The 21,914-nt window shown below is 43.5% G+C and overlaps 1 protein-coding gene across 5 annotated transcripts in view; it reads right to left on the bottom strand.

Annotated features, from left to right (window-relative positions):
* LOC115569871 (leucine-rich repeat and fibronectin type III domain-containing protein 1-like protein) overlaps window positions 1-21,914 on the bottom strand; it is a 302,682-nt gene that overhangs the window by 108,631 nt on the left and 172,137 nt on the right. The gene's annotated exons all lie outside the window — the stretch shown is intronic.

Here is a 21,914-nt window from a genome sequence, read left to right as displayed (position 1 = left end):
GAAGACAGATCCGATTGAATCTGTTCGCACACGATAATCATGGAGTGAAAATCTGATACCCTGACAGCCTTTTACTGAGGTCAGATGATTTACTGAGAGAATAACTTAATAGTTCATCAATAAATATACATAAAAACACAAGTACAGCATTGGATCATACGGAAATGCAGAAATAAAACAACACAGCTCAGTCGGGACGCTCGGTTCCCTGTGGGGACAGAAATGACTCGAATGTGGGTCAGAATCTGACAGTGTGGAGCCGTTTGTTAGCATCATTCATCACACGGTACATTTTATGTCAGCTCAGATTTCAGGTGTTAAAATAGAACAACAGCAGGAGATGTGCGTCTGACATACAACATAACGCCCACGTGTGTTTTCAGTGACATGTTTCTATCCAGCGTTCACATTCACCTGTAATCCATCACACGTTCTGTTCCGCACCAACACCTGTCACCTGCCATCCCTGTCAGTCAACAGCAGCGCCTGAGCTGCACTATAACATACTGAACACCTGCTGCATGTGAGAGCAGCGAGCTTTAAACCGCTTTACATGAAACAATAAAAACAACCTGCTGTTCTCTAACAGAGTGTCTGACTCCTGTCAGAACAGACATAGCTTGATGTTGTGGATCATTATTACAGCCTAACAACATGCCAGAGTGACAGTGGAAGAGATCCAAATGGCCGTGACAGATCGGGATCCATTCAAACGATCAGATCTGATCCACTTCACCGCGTCCTGCTGTCTGACATCTGCAACAAGCATCACCCCTCCTCCGTCTTCAGCCGGGCACAAAGAGCTGCAGCTCCCCGCCGCTCGCTCGCTCGCTCGCTCCCACAGAGCTGCTTACAGATATCGATGATGGCACACATCGAGGATGTCGACGTTTCAGTTTTAAATGAGCGAGTCGGGACGGCAGAGTGTCGGCTCCAGAGGAAGCCCTTTGTACTGCGGAGGCCAATATGTCTGCTTAATGAGACTGTGGTTCAGAGCCGGACAGCGCGGCCTCGCAGGAAGGATGCTGCTGCCGCTGCTCTGGTCTTATTAAGATGAGACGAGAGATAAGTGGACGGGAGAGAGTCGGTCTGGCTTTGTTGACTGTCCAGCCCTCCTCCGTCTGCAGCCGGCTCCGCTGACATTCTGCTACTCCGGGCTGTAAATGGGCTTCGTGAGGAGTTTTGTCTGCGGAGGGAGATGGAGGTTCAGTGTTCGGCTTCTGATTGGAGCGATAACTGCACCTTTTCACCCTCAGCTAATGAAAAGGACGTGTCAGTGCTGACTAGTTGTAGCATTTAGCAGCACCGTGCTTACTGCTGTAATATGTTCTGCTGCAGAAACAGGACGTGGGGAGTCATCACCCTCCTGCAACCAATGGAATACAAAGGCAGGAGAGAGAAAGGACAGCAGCTTCTGCAAATGTCTGACCTATAGGCAGCTACAAATGCAATGTGTTACAAAAGATCTGTTGTGTCGATGCTTCGGCGTCCTGCAAAGACCAGAACTAAAGTGCATGATGGGAAAACTCTGCAAACTGGCAAATATCAGATACCTGCAGACAGCAGCTAAACCTTATATTCAAAGAAATACTGCTGTGCCTTCATTTTCTCTCGACATCTTTGGTGGTCTTCATTTGTATTTTGTAGCCAAATATGATTTCAGTTGTGGCTCATACGTCTCCGCCCGTCTCTCCTGAAGAAGTGTCACCTCCTCCTCCTCCTCCTCCTCCTCCTCCTCCTCCTCCTCCTCTTCCTCCTTCTTTAAGGTTTTATTTCAAAGCCTGGCTCGGAGTTTTGACCAGTGAGCTTTCCCTCTCTGTCATATTAAGTCACATACTTCCTGTCCTTTCCACTCTGTTTCTCTCCTTTCCTTCTCGATCTGTCCATCCATGCCCTTCAGCCATCAGCAGTAATCCTCCAGAGGACAGAAGAGGAGGAGGAGGAGGAGGAGGAGGAGGAGGAGGAGGAGGAGGAGGAAGGAGCGCTGCAGAGGGACGGAGTGAGAGGTTGACACTGATTCTCTGATTGGGATGTAACACTCGTCAATTAGCTGCAGAAATTTAGTTCCTTCCTCCAAAATGTTTTACACCGAGCCGTGGAAATAAAATCATTTCTCTCAGGATTTATGTTTCTGAATTTTCAGATTTGTACAGTCAGACTCTTCCCACCAGGCGACCTTGGTGTCCCGGGCTGGTGTTAAGTGAACGGTTTAACAAACTGCAGTCGGGTTTGAGATTTTCAACAATATATCGCCTTCAGTTCAGTTTGGACAAGAAGATTCCTTTTGTTGAAAATCTTCCTCCACAAGGTCGGACGTCACAGCGGAGAGTTGGGGAGATTCTTTCTTATTATTCTGTATTTTTGTGCGTGTTTGTTGCAGGAGGAAACACAAACAGTGGTGAGATCCTAAAGTTATGAATAAAACATGCACACGAGGCGAGTGCACACACAAACACCTGTCACCTGTCAAAGGATGGAGAGATGGAGGCGAGGGGGCGACAGGTGGAGGGGATGGCAAAAGGTGAAGGAGAGGAAAAGAAGGAGGTCAGCTGGTGGAAGGGAGGAGAAAATGAAAATAGACAAGAAGGAGATGATGTGATCGTGTGTGTGTGTGTGTGTGTGATTAAACACACACCTGACGAGAACACAGACGGAACGACGAGCTAAAAAGAGAAAGACGAGAAACTTCTGAATAAAGATCTCTCCTCGGCGAAACGACAACTCTCTCTGATTCTATTAATAATCGTCGTCTATCAGCCTGATTAAGTCACTAATCTGCTCTGTTCTCGTCTGATTAACACACACACACACACACACACACGGCAGAAACACGTCGGTGCGGCACGTCTACGTGTGAAGTACACGCTGTAAGAAATCTTTAAATTAGCCCATACGTGCCGGGATTAATTATCGATACAGAGCTTTGTTCTGCCTGACGTTTGAAGAGGCTCAGAGAGGAACACTTTCAAGAAACACAACATTAATTTGCTGTTTTCATTTCCTTTCTGTACCAGCGAGCTGCTAAACTAAACCTGAGTAAGTTTACTGCCGGTACCAACATGTCACAGCCGGGCCTATCGGACCTTCTTCGTACGGTTGCAGAAGATATTTATGTTGTGTGCATGTGATGTTATGTATGTAGCGTAAGTTACATCATAACGGCCTGCAGCCTGTTCTCACTCCCAATCCATCCATGACGCAGCCTCGTGAAGCGGCCGCATCATGACCACATGAGTAAACCAGGACCAGAAGTCTGCTCAGATCTGGTAAACAGGAGCGGGCCGCCCGGGTGGTACCTGGGCCGGATCTGGGCCACAACCATCTTGCTCTCTGGAGTAGTTGCAGTCTTCTCTTCTCTGCCTAAACACGCTCAACTCCATTCATGCATCTTTAAGCTACAGGACATCTGTAGATGAAGTGTTGGAGGGAAAGATGGATGAAATGATGGTGTAGATGTATAGAGGAGGAGGAGGAGGAGGAGGATGGAGGAAGGATGGAGGAAGGATGGAGGAAGGATGGAGAAGTGAATGAGTGGAGGGTCGTTTTTTTATCCTGAGAGAGAGGCAGAAAATTCATCAGGGCGCCGACAGAAGGGCCGGAGCCAGCTTCTATCCTGTCAACACACACACACACACACACACACACACACACACACACACACACACACACACACACACACACACGATAAACAATCCTGAAAACACGTCTGATGAGCATATTACTGTGATGCATCATCTCGTGTTGTTTTGTGAGTATGTATGTGCAGAAGGATGCACGCAGGTTTGTGTGTGTGTGTGTGTGTGTGTGTGTGTGTGTGTGTGTGTGTGTGTGTGTGTGTGTGTGTGTTGGCAGAGGCTGCAGGCTGGCAGATGGTCAGAGCTGAGTCTCTCTCTCCCCCGCGGGTCCCTCAGCTCTCTCTCCCTCTCTCGGCTCTCCCTCCCTTCAGCTCCACCTCCGGGGGCTACCCGCCCGTGTTAAGCCCCACCAGAACATCCCCCCGGCTGGGCACAGACCTCCACCACCTCCCCCTGCAGCCTGGAGCTAAACTTGCTGAACGTTCTTGGCAAAAAAAAAAATCTTGCACATATTTTTCCATTTGATTTGTACATGGATTGAAGTTTAAAGCTGTCTATTAAACAGAGAGGACGTCTGACGGCTCGGGGATATCGACGGGCATCAGCTTGTGTTTTCTGTGATTCTGTTAGATTACATTTTCATTTTCACGGCTGAGCTCGGAGCTGACTGGCGCTCAGTGCCCTTTATGTAACTTTATATTGAAAGATCTCTTTTTTATGATTTGTATTTTATTCTTATCAAAAACAATACATTTAAAAAGTAACTTCCTTCACCTTCGTCTCCACAGAACCGGAACAGAAGCGCCGACTTTTTTGCTGAGCAATGCAGAACTACATGTTGCCCGAATTAGACGAACTCAGTCATCCCGAGGGCTTCTGCACAGCCTTTAACAATAAATAAATAAATAGGAGAAAATGCTGTGTGAGTGGAAATGCACTGTCACGCCTGGGTTACTTCATGTTGTACCTTAAAATTGAAGGATTATGTCAGCAAGTTCCATTTGTGTTGGGCAGGTAAATGTGTGAAGTCCCAGTTAAAAAACAAATAGAAGAAGTTCTGTTTCTAACCGAATCAGCGCGAAATGTTTCAATTCTCGGGTTCATTTCCATCACTGATCGAACATTTGAGAAGATTTTATAATAATCGTTCACATATTGCGAATGCACGAATCAAAAAAGACAAAATAATGGACCAGATAACAAAAGGTTAAGTATTTATAAGACATATAAACAAGTTCTCATCAAGTCGTACTGAATTCTGATGATCTCAAAGGAAACAGATTCATAAGTTTATAATTTTATTTTGGGGCTGTCTGTCTGAGACGCTCAGATTCTTACGTGTCGGCATAAATTATACAGATGTTCTTCTGTTGGTGCTAAATACAGTTGGTCTCTGTTAAAGTAAAGCGGTCTAAAAAGTTTAATTTTATTTTCAGCATTAACGAGAACTTCTGCAGCCGGCTTACACCCCATAAATCTAACTGTCACCTGGTTTTCTTTGTTGGTTTTGGAGCGACAAATGAAGCGGCGGTGTCTGGATTCTGTAGCTGCAGACTGCCGACAACACAATCCTCGAATTGTTGAATGCAAATATATTATTTTTGGACGAGCCCCTTTTGCACATTGACTTCTGCTAGTCTGCTGCGACGTAATATGTTGGCAGGTTTTGTAAGCATTGTGCTAGAAGTCATCCAGCATCATCAAATAACAAAACTTCTCAATATCTAATATCTGTTGAGTTATTTCTTCCAATCCTTCTGATCCAACAGCTCAAACACATCTGGGTTAAAGGTTTCATGCTGCTGCAGTTTAGCGTGAAACAAACCGTCTCTATCAGATTTCCTATAGGAGGAACAGGAAGTGGTTTCTACGTTAATGAGGCTCAGAAAGGATAAACAGACTGAACACTGTACAGAGCTGCTCCCAACACACACAGTGGTGATCACCTGATAGTCACTGATGATGCAGTAATGATCCTTATCTATTAATTAAACTGAAATACATTAGAGCACACACACACACACACACACACTAAAGACAGATACAAATACTTGGAGCTGCTGAAGGCCACGAGCACCGCGATGCTCCCTCGATTCTGTTTGATGATCCTGTAATGATGTTTACCAGTAATCATACTGTAAAAATAGAATCAATGAATATGAATCCATCTGCTTTGATGTCAGACGGAGAAAAAGTTTCAATCTAAAGAACTCTTTATTGTCTGAACGGCCGTGAGAACAGCGACAGCAGCTGATCAGGAACGACTGCACGAAGACTTAACGACGCAACAAGTGGGTCAACAGATGCTGCATCCATTCTTCAGTTTAAAGGTTTAAACATGTCATATATATATAGATACTCATGCAGCTTAGGACACCAGCCTGCCTCTCAGAGCGACAGAAGTCAGTTTGAAGACAGAGGATACGGTATGGAGGTGATTTACAGCAGCTCTGACCAGATCTACGACTCCGAGAATGAAAAGACAAGGCAGGCGTCGGACAAGAGAGCACAGAGAGAGAGTCGGACATCATCAGTGTGTGTTTTATGATGAGTTAACGAGGTGATTAAGCTCGTCTCAGTTCAGTTGCACGGAGAAACTTAAATTCAGACGCTGTACAGTTGGATTTTGTTGCAAAAAAAGGTGTAAAATATGTCCTTTCTTGACACTTTGTGGGTTAATTTTGTGTATTTATTCCTATAAGATCTGGAGACTCTTTGTGTTACAGAGTGGTTCCAGGAGACGGGTCAGAGACGTCTTTGACAGAATCTCAACACTGTAGTTTCTTCACATTCTGTTGAAAATGCTAAAATTCTGGTCGTATCTTACATCTTCCCCTCGCCAACCGAGCCTGTGAGGTTATTTATGTGTTTAATCTGAACGCCGGATGGATCTTAAATATATATTCTGCAGTTTAATAGCTGAAGGGCGTTTCCTCTATAGCTCCTCCAAATATTTGTCCTTTACAGCAGCAGAGTGAAGAATATTATTAGTGTATATATTCCTTATAAATCTGAGTCTGAGTTGATTTACTGGACCTCCAGCCCGTCCTGAGATGGGAGTGACGTTAGCGATGAGTAGAATTGTATTCACACTTTTCACCCCAAACTCAAAATTTCACATGCGAGGACTCAGAGTCATTTTGCTGCTTATCCACCAATCAGAGGAGAGCCAGTGAGATGTGTCAGTCAGCCAGACGAGTGTGAGGGGAGCTGTGGGTGAGCGTGTCTGGCTGATGGGCGATTTCTTGGCTGACTGATGGTGTTTTGAATGACTGATGAGCCGGATGATTTGGTCGAGTGCGTTGGCGTCCCTGAGCTGACGGACTGAGCCCCTCCTCAGTTTATAGCCGCAGAGTCAAAGTGGCGCTCCGCCTCACTTCAGCCTCCTCCGTGTTTCCTCTCTCTGCTTCGCCGACGTCTTTATCGTCTTCGTCACGTCACATTTGTTTCCTTCGTCGTGTTTTTCCTCCACCTCTCTGTGCTCTTCCTCGTCTTGACTCTTTTTCTTTCTCACTTTCTTTCTCACTTTTGTTAAATTCACTTTCTCTTCCTCTTTCTTTAAGACGATATGAATGTAATGAAGAATAAAAAGATGCCAGAGGCGGTTGATTTACATAATCCATATGCTGCATTAACCTTCAGTCAGGCCTTTTCTTCCGTATGTCTCACGGTGGCATCGTGATAACCGACTACTAAATTACTCATATGCATGATAAGCTCATCAACACATAACAGATTTTTCTTTTTACGATGATTAAAATTAATTAACTTGGAGAGGTAGTCTCCTAAAACATGTCAGCAGTTCAATCTCGTACTTTTGATATCCAAACTGAGAGCGTGCACGCAGCTGATCTCGTTATCTCCTCACCCGACTTTTAGACTTTTAAATTAAAGTGTTTAAAAGTTAAAAGGTCCAATCCTCAGTTAGAAGCCCTCGGCGTGGTTTCAACAGGTTCTCATTGCCACCTCGTTAAATACTCGTTAAATTTGGAGGGCACTGCGATCAGGTTAGCTCTGATAAATCTGCAACATCCGGTCAAGTTTTAGACCGATTCTGTTGCAGGAATCACTCACAGTTTTTCAGTCCATCCACCTCCAGATGCAGACTTTTGTCTCTGCTATTTATACTCGACGATTCAGATGAGCTCAGCTAACTTTAGTCCATTTACTACATGAATGTGATACTGAGGAACCTGCAGCATTAGATAACAGAACAGCTCAGTTCTGAGTCCATATAACGGTGTATCATATTGGATTACTTCCTGTAAATGCCATGATAATAATATTGTAATAAGAGTTAGTTGATAATTGCATCTTAAAGTAAAACTCTCACCAAAATGCAACCTAGAGTCTTTTTGTGAATGTATATGAGTCAAACCTTCTTGTAAAAGCATAATTACGATGAAAGAGGCACTTTTAAGATTTATTGTATTTTCTTTTCAATGGGAGTGCTACGGGCACTTTAGCGATAGCATCAAAATCTCTCTGTTTAAAACAGTAAGAAGTCTCGACACAACATGAAACTTTGCTGGTAGTATCACCAGGGTCTCTACACATGAACACGAGCATTGAGAACATTGTTTGTGTACACAGAGTTTACCAAAAAGAAGCTTTTTGAACAACTCACGTTAGCAGTAGCTTGTTCCGCTCGCCGCCGTCCTGCCAGTGGAGAAGTGTCGATCTCAGAATGTGACGTAACCTGGAGGACAGTTAAGGTGGAACTACTGTCTTCCAGCAACAACTATCCACACGAGATCTCACGTGACTTTTCTGGCTTTTGATTTCAGTATTGTTTCTTATATGAGGCTCCTTTTTCAACTTCAAGGTCGATATTGTTTTTCACTAACGACAAAACAACAAATTATCCTGCATTTATATGGAACTAAGCTTTAGGAGCGTTCCACCTTAACTATCCTCCAGGTTACGTCACATTCTGAGATCGACACTTCTCCACTGGCAGGACGGCGGCGAGCGGAACAAGCTACTGCTAACGTGAGTTGTTCAAAAAGCTTCTTTTTAGTAAACTCTGTGTACACAAACAATGTTCTCAATGCTCGTGTTCATGTGTAGAGACCCTGGTGATACTACCAGCAAAGTTTCATGTTGTGTCGAGACTTCTTACTGTTTTAAATATAGAGATTTTGATGCTATCGTAAAAGTGCCCGTAGCACTCCCATTGAAAATGAGTTTGACCTGAAAACGTTTCGTGGTAATTATGCTTTTAATCAAACGTTTGACTCATATATATTCACAAAAAAAGCTGCATTTTGGCGAGAGTTTGACTTTAACTTTGGATGGACAGTGTAGACGATGTGAGGCAGCCGGACGGTGACGGAGCACATTGATGCTCCATGTTTAGTCTGACAGAAGGGTGGTGTGCATCGAGTGAAGCTTTGTGCCTTTAACCCAAACTGTTTTATGTGTTTATTCAAAGATTTAAAGCTAGAAATTTTACAACAAAAATGTCATGCAGTGTTAGAAAAAGCTGGATTGTCTCAGTTTGTTTTGCTGTCATCGTCTTTGTCGTGTCGCTGAGATGAATTCACACCTCGGATAAAGAGATGATTGGATGTGTGGACTAATCCACAGCCTCGAGCGATGGACACATACATGACAAGGACAAAGACCGGAATAAAGGGCAAAAAAAGAAAGAAAGATGTCCGCACATAAATCTGCTTTCTATTATCTCTGTGGTTTACTACAGAGAGAAAAGAGAGCAAACTATAAATCTCAGGTCATCGCTGTCAGCGTGTGTTCATCTCTATAAAAGGCAGCCGTGGAAATCCATCACAGGCCTGCTGCAGCTCTACAGCATGGTGGTCAACGGAGAGAGAGGTCTGCTCCGATATATGTGGCTCTAAATCAAACTGTTAAACTCCGACCGACAGAAGAGAAATAGTCCTGAGGCAGATGAGAGAGACAAAGAGATCTAACTCTGTTATTAGAGACGTGTGAAGTTAAACTACAGCGTCATTACAGTTTCATTCGTCAGGAATAAGACCTCACATGATCCCATTTAGCACTCCGGACGTTTAGCTGACATCTTCAACCGGACCGAGCTGCGGTGAATTCAGCGATACGCCTCACAGCTCAAAGATAAAGAGGTCAGGTTGAACTCATGAAACATGCAGAACAAGCGAGGTTAGATTCTCCAGAGGAAATCTGAATGTGAAACACAGACGTGACACAGAGGAGGACGTGGAAAAGTTCACGACGAAGGTGATGAACGTTCGTCTTTCCGCCTCGTAGGACGCAGACTGTAATGTGTACAGTATGTCCCGTCTGTTGCATCATCACCTCATGAACTCTGCGAAGCTTCAGAGAAATTTGAGTTTCAATTAGCGATTCAAATCTGAAGTTTATGAGTCAACCAGCCTTGTATTAATACAACACGGCTCTGAGTTGATCCCTGTCACTCATATTGATCAGGTTAAATATCTATAATCACACACGCATGTAAATGTTACCACAGTTAGCATAAAGTCGCGCATAGATACACAACTTTTAGTATTTTGGTCCGTGTGATGTTTTTTCTTGAAGGCTCGTGTGAAGCACAAACGTTACCTGTTACCTGCCAGTATTTTGTTCTGGTCTAATAATTAAATGTAATTCTTGATTTATGAAACAGTAGATTTATGATGTTACTGACAGAATCAACTGTTCTCAGTAGGAACAATAGTTTCTGCAACAATCCTGCAACTTTGCATCGTTCCTATGAAACTGACTCTTGGTTTTGTGAGCACTTCTGTCGTCTTTATTTAAGATTTATTAAAATTCTGTTTGAGTCACAGTCACAGAGAAGCTGCGAGCATCATGTGAATCCTGTAGTTTCTGTGTGTTTCCTCCACAGAAACAACGGCGCAGTAATGAACCGAGAGACCAGACAGTCGGACAGAAGCAGCAGCGAGACAGAGCAGACAGGCATTATCATGGAAATGAGACATTTTTATTGGCAGGACGTCATCTAAAATAATAATACTGTTAATAATAATAATAATTATAATTGTGATAACCGCTGCTGTGTTTGTCTTCAGCTGTCGAGCGGTCCAGATGTAAACAATGGTCGCTTGTAATTCAGCTGCAGCCGCTCCAATTAAAAGCACTGCAGGCTGTAATGTGGCGTCTGAATATTGTATTTGATGCAGTCGTGGCAGATCGTCTGTCCGCCTCTTCGTTTTTTTTCTGGGTGCAGTTTTAAAGCAGGACAACAAACTTAATTTCCCATCGTCTCATTAATGAAACCACTGACCTTTCAAACTCAACATCCACTTTAACAATTCTACAAGCTAATTGACTTTTTAAAGAGAGGGAAAAAAAAAAGTGCTGATGATGATTTTCTAAACGCAGCCACCGTGACTTTTCCCTCCGCCGTCCAATCAGAGCGGGCGGATACGAGCTGACTGAATCTAAATGAGAGGGAGAGCCTGTCTGAGGACGTTACTGCGGCACTTAATGTTCTCTGAGGTGCTTTTTAAATGTGTTTGTGTGTTAGCAATGTGTTTTTTATTTCCTGCATGTAACAGCTGTTGATTTTCAAGAATGTGCGGCTCGCTCACACACGACCAATCAACAGGCAGGTACCCAGAAGACATCGCTCACTGCAAAACACCTCAGTCTCAAGGCCAAGAGTGTTATGGTACACCTGGATCATTAAGCTTCAGTGTGGCTCTTGTGTTAATTCACTTGTTGATAACGAACACTAAAGCTGATGGGATCAACTTCATACATCAACTGCCTAAGAAGAGGAACAGTAAGGTATAGTTAGTGTCACGTTATGCCATTTTTTTAGAAAGTGCTTCTTCATGTGTAGTTTGTAAAAGATCACACAAGACATTAACGCCTCTTTTTGCTCGCAGAACGCCGGTATGCCGTCCAAAATCACACACTGGGTGTAGAAAAGGGTCGCAGTGGCCGAGTGAGCGTGACCGGGAATCGAAACAGCAGCATCAGCGAGAAAAGTAGTCAAACACATAAAATGAAAAACGGCCACGACTCTGCACGACCCACAGAGCAGCTTCATCCTGCTCTGTGTGTGCAGCTCGGCCCCGCCCTCAGTCAAAACGCCAAGCGGCACATCAGCTGCTCAAAGGTCGACGTCCAGAAACATCCCGAACAGCAAAATACTAAGTAAATAGAAAAATACAGGCAGAAGGAGGCAGCATCCACACACATCCACTGATCATAAGTGATGATTGAGAGAGATCATAACGTGCAGCCATCTGGGAATGGATTAACTAGCAGTAATGTGATTTTTGTATCCTGTTCAGTACTGGTGTTAAGTGGGGATCAGTGTGGCTGAGGTTATACAAATCCTCCTGAGTCATCAATCGATGAGGGTGATCAATTGATTTGGGGAAATAGATTGGGATCTGCAGCCGAATCAATCACTAAGTCATGTACACAAACTGCACTGGAAACCTCTGAGGAGGAGTGCAGTAGATTAGCAGTGAAGATGCATTGGCATTGATCCTGATCAATACTACAAGAGGTTGAATAATAATATCAATAAGAGTAATTGATCGGTAATTGATTCTTATGGGCTGCAGAGGATTATTGATGAGTCACATCACAGCAGCGACCGTCGACATCGTCCGTGGTAAAAGTTCAGCGGACAAAACACGAGACTTGTTTGACTTCAGGACACTAAATTCACCAACAATTCTATTCTGATGTTACTTTGCAAAACATGATATGTTTGTTGTGATACTGACACATATTTAATTCTATAATGATGCTTTTAAATGCTCAAAATGTGACATGAGGTGTCAAATTCAATCTGTGAATACGTTTAAGTACGTTTGTCAAACTTCTCTCTGAGGTGTCGTTACAGAACTGCATCATGTGACAGTTTTGGTCAGTAGAAGTAAAGTTGGGCTTGACTTTAATAACAACAGTTGTCTATATAATTCCCATTAGCCTGATTAAAATAGTGAATTATCAGACGTCTCTGTGTGACTTTAACAAAGGGTCAGAACAGTTATCCACAACATGACGCCGACATTTTGTCTGACATTTAATTCAGAGCGAATTCGCAGAGAGGGCAACACACAAAATGAAGTGAAATAAAATGAAATGACACTCAGATCTTCCGATCACAATACAGTTCTGTGTCCGAGGCAGCGGGAGAGAGTTCCTCTGAAATATTACAGTAATATCAGAAAACCTGGAGCGCTGTAATCGAGCCGGCGGGCGCGGAGGTTGAAGGGATTGTCTTTTAACAATTCAAGATAAGTGTATATTTAAGGTGGATGATATGGCAGACGGGATGTGATGAGAGAATTCAGGTGTCAAATTTACACTGGGAGATAATGAGAGCGGGGGTTAGGCCGATACATCAGACTGACAATGAAGGTTAATTTAATATCAGCCTGTCAGAGTCGTCCAGGTGACGGAGGCTTTATCTCCCCGAGAGCAAACTCAAAAACTCATCTAAAAAACCTGATCGGATCGTCTTTACGCTTCTCTTTTCTGTTCTGTCAATTCATTACACCAGGAGAGATATCGTGCTTTTTGTGAAGGTGAATAGACAACTTTTTTATTTACTTAAAACTTATTATTCTAAAGTAAACACTGACTGTACAGTGTGATGGCTGCAGAAGAATAACCTGATAAACCTCACGTTCACAGGAAGTTCGTCTGCCATCGTGCAACAAAAACAGGACGAGGAATTTGTGTCCCTCTGCCAAAATCCTTTGTTTGATTGTGACATAAACTGTATCTAATATAATAAGTGGTGATGAAACATACGAGCGGTTAACGATGTGTTCGGTCAGCTGCCACACCGTCTAAATCAAGACATTTGGCAGTGAAACAACAACAACTGAGGCGACGAGAGCGGGTCAACATTGAAAAAGGAAGCGCTGCAGCTGCGATAATCTAAATTTACGAGCGTCAGTCTGGGGTGTAATTTTAATAAGCACTTTTTGTCTCCTTTGCCAAATCATTTGGTTGTGAATTTGTGTGTCGGTTCTGGTGTTCTTGTTTCCAGCCCGCCTGACTGCTCGTGTTGCTGCCCTGCTGGATTCTGATTTAACGAGTCCCAAGATCGGGGAAATATTTGTGCAATAAATGGCGAACGATGTCCAAAAAGCTCAAATGAGAAGCAGGGTTTCATGTTCTCAGCAGACTCTCAGGCCTCTCCTCCTCCTCCACATGGACAGGACTGTTTGAGATTTTTCTTGGCACGATGAAGCAGGTGGAGGAATAAGTGCTCCTTGGTGAGGAGGGATGGAGGGATGGAGGGATGGAGGAGGTGGATAATCAGGATCCTCTGTGCTGACGAGAGGTGGAAACATGGAGGCAGGAGGCTTGTTAGCGTGTGTGTGAGAGACTATTCAGAGATACTCCTCAGAGTGTTTGTGTGTGCATGTGAAAACACACTCACTCAATATCAGATTCTCTCAGTTTATCGATCGGCGTCTTCCCCTTCGTCCTCTCCTCCACCTCTCTGACTTTCATGCAGATTTTCTTTCTCTTTAATCCACCTGTCACCCTCCTCCCTCTCTCTTCTTCTCCTGTGGTTTCTCCTCTTTCATCTCTGCTCTCTGGCCCGTGTTTGTCTGTTCTCCTCTCTCTTATCACTCCTTTCCTCTCTGCTGCCTTTTCCTCTCATCATGCCACCACACCGTTAGTTTAGTGGAGTACTCCTGAAGGGTTGAGTGACTCGGATATTTCACAATCTTTTCATTTGTTACTCACAAGTCACTGTTTGGTGTGTTGTAAGACAGAAACCAGCCGTCACCGCGACATCAGCGAAGTCGTCCATTGTCAGACATTCAGCAGCATTTCTCCTGCGTTTCAAGTATTCACGTTGACATATTTAGCATAAGACGACTAACTTGTATCAGTCTTTACTACAGTGTGAAAACTAATTACTCTATTTTCCTGCTAATCAACATGTTTACATTATACTTCCTGTTTACATCCCTTCATTCCCCAAATTGTGAGCGCTGTAGTTTCAAAACTTTGAGCAGAATTCTGAGCGAAGTCTCCCAGTCAGACTAGAATATAGAAAATATAGGGTTTTTTCGCCGCAGACACATTGTTGCTGGTTTGAAAACAGATTTGAGGTTGAGCCCCGCAGCATCCTGCGTCTCATATGATTTGTTCGGGTGAATTAACTGAGTCAAGTTTAGCTCAGAGAGTTTCAGAGTAGAGACGACTGCCTTCAGACTGCAGCTTCACAGGAAGTCTTTACATATTTCTAAAACACTGTTGCTCCCACAGTAATCTCTGCCTTTTCCCATCATGGACGGTGTATTTTTAGCTGTTTTTTTTGTTTTTTATCCTGGTTTGTCTTGAAGCTGTTATCAACAAACTGAATCCACCTCGCCGGTTCCTTCCCCAGCTGCATCTCTCAAAAGCCGGAGTGAAGCCTGAACTTCCCAGCATGCCGAAGGTGCTGGAAGCAGCGTGGCGTTATTTCTTTGCAATTCTCTTTTTCCCACTGGAGTCCAGATGGAGACAGATCCCAAATCAAATACCCACAATCCCCTGGGCAAGGAGAGGGAGTCTGGCAGTGTTAGATTAGATGTAGTCGTGTCAATAATGCAGCACTGGCATTGGCAGTCGCCGGGAAAACAAATCTGTTCACCTGCTGGAGGTGATAACAATGGTCAGTGAAATATTACAGAGCGACAGATTTTCTTCAATAAAGCATCTCATGAAATATAATCTCATATTAAAAGAAGAAACCTGAGATATATTCCTCTGACAGCAAACTCAAACCAGCTACAATAAGAAGCCTAAAACACCAAACATCAGCAGTGCGAGCGAACACACTAAAAGACTTCCATGTATTCACACAAAGACCCGGTCGGACGACGGCTCAGAATAGAAAGAGAGCGACATGATGAATGTGGGCGGTGGACAGAGAGGCAAAGCAAAACATTCTCATTCACTGTTGTATTCATGTGTTGGATAGTGGTGAGAAGCAGAGGATGAAAACCGAGGGCATTCATTTCAGAAAACAGAAAACAACGTGCTGACAAGGAGAGGTGCGATGGGAGAGAATAATGGGAGGAGATAAAGATGGAGGAAGGTGGAGGGTGGAGGGGAGGAGAGCAAAGAGAGAGAGAGAGGGAGATAATGGCGGTGAGATACAAGGACGGAGCAGGTTGTAGAAAAATAAATCTTTGTCTTCATCCTTTGCTAATCCACCACCTACTCTCTGCCGCTACATGTTCTTCTGTTCCTCTTTGTTTTCCGTTCTGTCGCTCCGCAGAGGGAAGAGTGGACGATAATCGCCTCGGTTAAAGCTGGGAGGGATCATATTGTTTGCAGCTGCTGTTGTTCTGCAACCTGAAGACTATAGAGGCAGTTAGTAATTATTCTAACGTGTCATATAAACCGCAAATCCACGTTTGCCGAATTTCCAAGAAGGCCGAAATCATTAATAAAGTTTTCACCTGACTAAACCACTCACAAATTGAGTGACTTTTAAAAGAGAGTTGTGGGAGTTTCTCCTCAGTTGACAAAGAGAGTTATAAATATATTGGTTGGTTACTGGTTACTGAATTGAAATTATATATAAAATTCGAAGTAAACGGCGTGTTCAAACAGCAAAGAAATTGCATTTAAAAGCAAAATTTGCAAGAAGGATTTACTAGAATTTGTTGAAGCCATTTTGCAAAGTTCTTCTTCAAACAACAATCTGAAAATTGCACAATTTGTTCGAGAATTTATGGGATATTATAGTCACTGGTTCAATGGTTAGATCAGTTGTAACAGAGAGTGTCAGGTGTCAGAAGGTAACTCTACAAATGTGTAGCGCACTAGTCAGAATATTGAATATGTGCAGCGCAGGTGCTGGATGACCAGCCACTGCTGCGCCGCAGATCAATTCAGTCATTACATATTAACATTTACACTCTTGACATATGTTGGCGAGTAAGAGAGCGCTAATTAAGAAACTACCCACCAGCAGTGATATTGATTAACACAAGACTAATCATCAGTTAACATAAAAACAAACTCTGGAGCTGCTGTTAGAACACAAATCTGAGCCAATATGTCAACGTTTCAAAATCAGAATAAGACGGAGAAAGAAATTATTTTAACCAGCCCTCCAGGAGATCTAAACTAGTGTAAAACTCTTCTTAAATCACTCAATATTCCAAACTGAATATTCTCGTCTTTCCTCGGTGAGGTCAGCGGTCAGGATCACCCAGAGAATAAAACCTGTGGTCTGGATTTAGAGCGCTGGGTGAATCAGCGGGGCGGGCGGCTCCAAATCATCCTGCTGACGGAGGCTCTTCACTGCATCACCCTGCTGCCACCAGCTGTCAACACAACAATCTATGGTTGAGATTTGTAACCGCTACAACAGAAAGTACGGACACACCCACACCAGCCTCAACTAATGGATCACTGTGAATGGGACTTTTGTCATCTGAATGTCACCATTAGTCTTTATAAAAGAGTTGTGTTTTGTGAGGCTGTAACATCGATTAAAACCAAAATGTGTACATGGATGTAGAGACTGTATAGCTTCTATAGAGAGTACAAAGTCAATTCTAAACTTCAGCAACAGTAGCCGTTATTAGACAGAGCAGCAAGCCGCCAATTTTCCCGTCCTTTTGGCGGCTCGTCTGCGGTTTTAGACAGAGGGCGGCAAATTGGGGGTCTGGTGTGGTCCGCTGACTAGTTAAAAACGAGACCTCAATGTGCCATCACTTCATCCGCGGACATTAAGATGAACAACTGGACAGCTGCTGAGATCCAGGAGATGCTAGCGTCTCCTCGGTCTCTGTAGCTGTTTGGTTGTGTTAGCTTGATGTTGTGTTGGCAAGCTACGAACGGTTGCTACTTTCAAATTAAAAGCCCCCCGCTGAGAACCCAGTTCTAAACTCCAACGGGGTGCAATGTAAAGCTCTTATTTTGAAGACAAATTCATTGTCACTGTTCACAGCCCAACTTTGAGCTTCACGTCACGTCACATGTTTACGCCTACCTTTTGGAAAAGGAGGAAAATTTCGCCTCCGTTTTAAAAAGACAGGCCGGCACATTGTCATTCTTACCTTGGAGCAAATGTGCCGCCTTTTCGATCTAAAAAGGGCTAATGTAATGAATACAAGGGGAAGAGATGAGCAGTGAAAAACATACATGTAACCCATCCACCACGTCAGTAATGTTCTGCATTTCAGAACAACAGGGCCGATAAAACAAGCATCAGAAAAAAGCAAAGAAAGGAAGCGATCAATAACTAACAATTGCTGAATTTAGAAGAAGCCCCAAATAATTTAAAGGCCACTGACAGCAAGTTTATAAAGTTTCTCTGAACTCAACAACTCAAGAAATAAGTGATTTTTTTAGGGGGCGTCAACGATAAGTCAATAGTCATCAAACACAAATACTGAAGCATTCCAATGTGAGCGATTACTGAACTAACATGTTGCCCGTCCTCTTCTCCAAAACCTTAAACTGCACGTGTAACAACTTAACACACCCTCCATCTGCCTGTTCTCACTCCAAAAAGTGACCTACTCAAAATAGAAAGTGTCACAAGATAACTACTTCTTGCATGGAATTAAAAATGAATACGCTCATGTCTTGAACTCTCTGAATAAAAACGTGTGAAAGAAGTAATAAACTGCAGGTTTGAGTACTTCGACTACACATTATCTTCACAAAACAACCTAAAGGCTCCAACACACAACTTGTGCATGAAAAACAGCCTCTAAAAGGAGAAAATCTGAAGAAGGAAGAAGTCGACAGCAGTGAGTGAAAAGACAGAGACAGAACATCAAACAATGCTGCATGAGTCATAGGAATAAACACATTTGCATCGAATTATCAACTTCGCTAACCCAAACAAGTCGAGTGGCGCTGGGCTGTTGTGTAACGTGTTGTGCAGAAATATGTAAATGATGCGTTTGATGCGATGATACGCCGATGACGCTGTTGTTTACATCCACGTTTTGGTCATCGGGTGGTGCTGCAGGAGAAAACAGCCCCGAGCCAACGAGAGGAGGCGTGGATGAGGAGAGGGTCAGCAGCATGATGGAGGGAGGAAGACTGAAGATAGATAGATAGACAGATAGATAGATAGATAGTTAGATAGATAGATAGATAGATAGATAGATAGATAGATGAAAGGGTGGCAAACGGAGGGGACAGCAGGGAGGGATTGTGGGAATAATGCTGGTCTGTTCCACTCAATATTTTAACAGATGGCACCCTAACACAAACACACACACACACACACACACACACACACTTAAACACAAACACGCACACACACGGACACACACTTTCTGTCTCTCACATGCACGTGCACATACTCATGCTGTGTTCACCAAAATAAGCAAACACACACACTGACTGGCTGGAAAACTGGGCTGCAGTTCAGGAGATGACAACAGAAGTGTGTGTGTGTGTGTGTGTGTGTGTTAGTGTGTGTGTGTGTGTGTGTGTGTGTGTGTGTGCAGGAATCACTTTGGCTACTTTCAGGGAAACATTTCAGACCCAAAACCAGTTAATTTGGTGACGGCTGGCTCGGATACACAGACTGGTGATTTTTGGGTCAGTGATTAACGGTCACGCGATTATGTTCCTGCTTTTATCTATTCATTAAATCAACTGGAAACGTGATATTAAAGGGATATTCCGGTGTAAGTTTAATCCATGGTCTAACACACCTTGAAACTGTGTTAGACTCCCTCTGGAGAGATCAAGTTAGCAGACCGCTAATTTACGTAGTTTTATCAACCTCAGAAACGACCGCACGACAACAATACACTGCAGTAAATGGATCCAAATATAAACCGCCACCAAAAAGCCACAAATAATGCTCAGAACAGCACCAAACTTCAGCAACAGTACAAATAGGGTCTCAGCACATAGTCCGGGGCATCTAACCTCCGCTAGCTTAGCTGGATTTCTACTGAAAAGCTGACTAAATTTACCACTCTTCTGCAGCAGCTTCCTGTTGACGGGAAGTCCCGACGAGTCGATTACCGAGTGCAGTAGAGTTCCGCGGCTCATGGATGAAAATGTATGATTATGACTCCATGGAAAAGCAATCAAAGTTCATATGTGTCTTACCTGCCAGTTTATAACAGTTATTATCGAGAGCGGACAGGGAAAAGAACGGAATTGAGCATTTCTAACCGCACTCGGTAATCGTCGCGTCGGGACTTCCCCGACCCGGAAGCTGATGGAGGAGAGTTGAACTCTGTTTTTAGCTTCACAATAGAAATCCAGCTAAGCTAGCGGAGGTTAGATGCCCCGGACTATGTGCTGAGACCCTATTTGTACTGTTGCTGAAGTTTGGTGCTGTTCTGAGCATTATTTGTGGCTTTTTGGTGGCGGTTTATATTTGGATCCATTTACTGCAGTGTATTGTTGTCGTGCGGTCGTTTCTGAGGTTGATAAAACTCCGTAAATTAGCGGTCTGCTAACTTGATCTCTCGAGAGGGAGTCTAACACAGTTTCATGGTGATTTAGACCATGGATTAAACTTACACCGGAATATCCCTTTAAAGAACTTTAGATATGTTGGGTATCAAACTTTACTCCTGAAACATGCAGCAGTGGTTGAGAGAACTGTTTAAAGTGTGACTGTTGTTTCAGACGGAGCCGATGTCAGCTGACAAAAGTCACAACAGACTGTTGTTCCGCTGGGAGTTGCATGTTTATATCGTCATGTCCAGTGAGCCATGTTCTATATGTGGGTCAGCTGAAATCCCAAGTGACATAACACTAACACACACACAGACAGACACATGTATACACACTTTCAGGACAATCTGTCATTTTTGTTTTATTCATGGTGTTTTTACTTCTCATGGCGCCTCTTTTCTTCAGCTCCCAGTGGAACGAACACGACATCACACACATGAAAATATAAGGCTTTATAAAAGTAAAATATAATGCAATCAAAGAAATATTTAAAGTTGGGTTTGGTAATCAGGATTAGTAGTCTAACAACAAGTTTCCACCGGGCCGTGAGACAGCAGAACGATGTGATGCATCCGGCCAACTAGACTCCAACAATTAACACTAAAACAGACAACTAATAATCGAACTACGCAACTTACTCACGTACAGTCGCAGCACAACAATCAAGGAGAGAATTATGAAATCAACACAATCTGAGCAGACCAACAACATCCACGCGCCCAGCGGGACGTGACGCGGCGTGGAGGACGAAACAAAACAGAGTCGCACGTGCGATCTGATGATTTCATCAGCAAGGAGGGAGGAAGCACGGGAGGGGGGACATGTAGGAAAGGAGGGATGGATGAAGAGGATGGAGGGAGGTGGGGAGCGAGAGAGAGATACTTGGCAGGCAGAGCGAAACACTTTGACACCTCGTCATGCTCGGCCTCGAGACTCTGGCACATCGCAGCTTGTGTGTGTGAGCGAGATGAGGCTGCTCCCACCAGCAGGCTAATCTACTGTAGATCAACAGATGGCCTAGTGTGTGTGTGTGTGTGTGTGTGTGTGTGCTGTTAGTGTGAAAAATATTAAAAAGAGGAAGATCTGCACACTTATAGAAACACAGTCCACAGATATCTGCTGCACACAACATTCACACGGCGGTGATGATTAAAAACAAATTCCGCGACTGAAATTTGCATCTTTTTTGTTTTTTGGAATAATCTTTTCATTCTGTCGACAGCCGACTCATTGAGACGCTCTCTGTTGTTTGCCAGAGGCTGCAGACTTCCACAACAAGTTGATCCCTGAACACAATATGAGCAATCATCAATAGCCGTTAAAGAAATCTTAATTAGAAGGTAACGATTGTGTATGTGATCGCTGGTAATTAAAACTGTAGATTACAGAAACATATCTTTCATCAGAAGCTAATGATCCCCGGTGACAAAACAAAGGAAGCTATATGTTCAGTTCTCTCTGAATATCATTAATATCCATTATTTTTTTATGACTCTACTTATACATAAAGAAAATCACTATCGCTGTTAATTGACCCGATAAGTCATCCTCAGCTGACGAGTGAGTCTCAGGAGGTTAAAGCTGTCTGTGTGACTGTTTCACCTCTTTCACTCAGCCGCATTTAAAGACACAATAAACCACATCTTCATTTTAATTATTAAAAACAGACAACAGGCTGCATCACCCACTCACTCACTCCAAACGCATCAAATATGGCAGCCTGGTCAGTGGACCGGCGCTCCGACCCGATGCTGTGAAGAGACATCTCATCTAGAATTACAATGTAATTATAAAATGTAACTGACTACCGGGCGATGTAGGATGTAGCTCCTCAGCAAGCTTTATTTTGAAAGTCTAACCAGGTATTAACTGTGAAGTCCTGCACGTGCAAAACTCAGGATTTGTTTTGACACTTCAGCTCTATTCACACAGGACTAG

The sequence above is a fragment of the Sparus aurata genome, chromosome 2 (assembly GCF_900880675.1).
Source record: "Sparus aurata chromosome 2, fSpaAur1.1, whole genome shotgun sequence".
In the NCBI taxonomy this organism is placed as follows: domain Eukaryota; kingdom Metazoa; phylum Chordata; class Actinopteri; order Spariformes; family Sparidae; genus Sparus; species Sparus aurata.
This window is presented reverse-complemented; position numbering and strand designations above follow the sequence as displayed.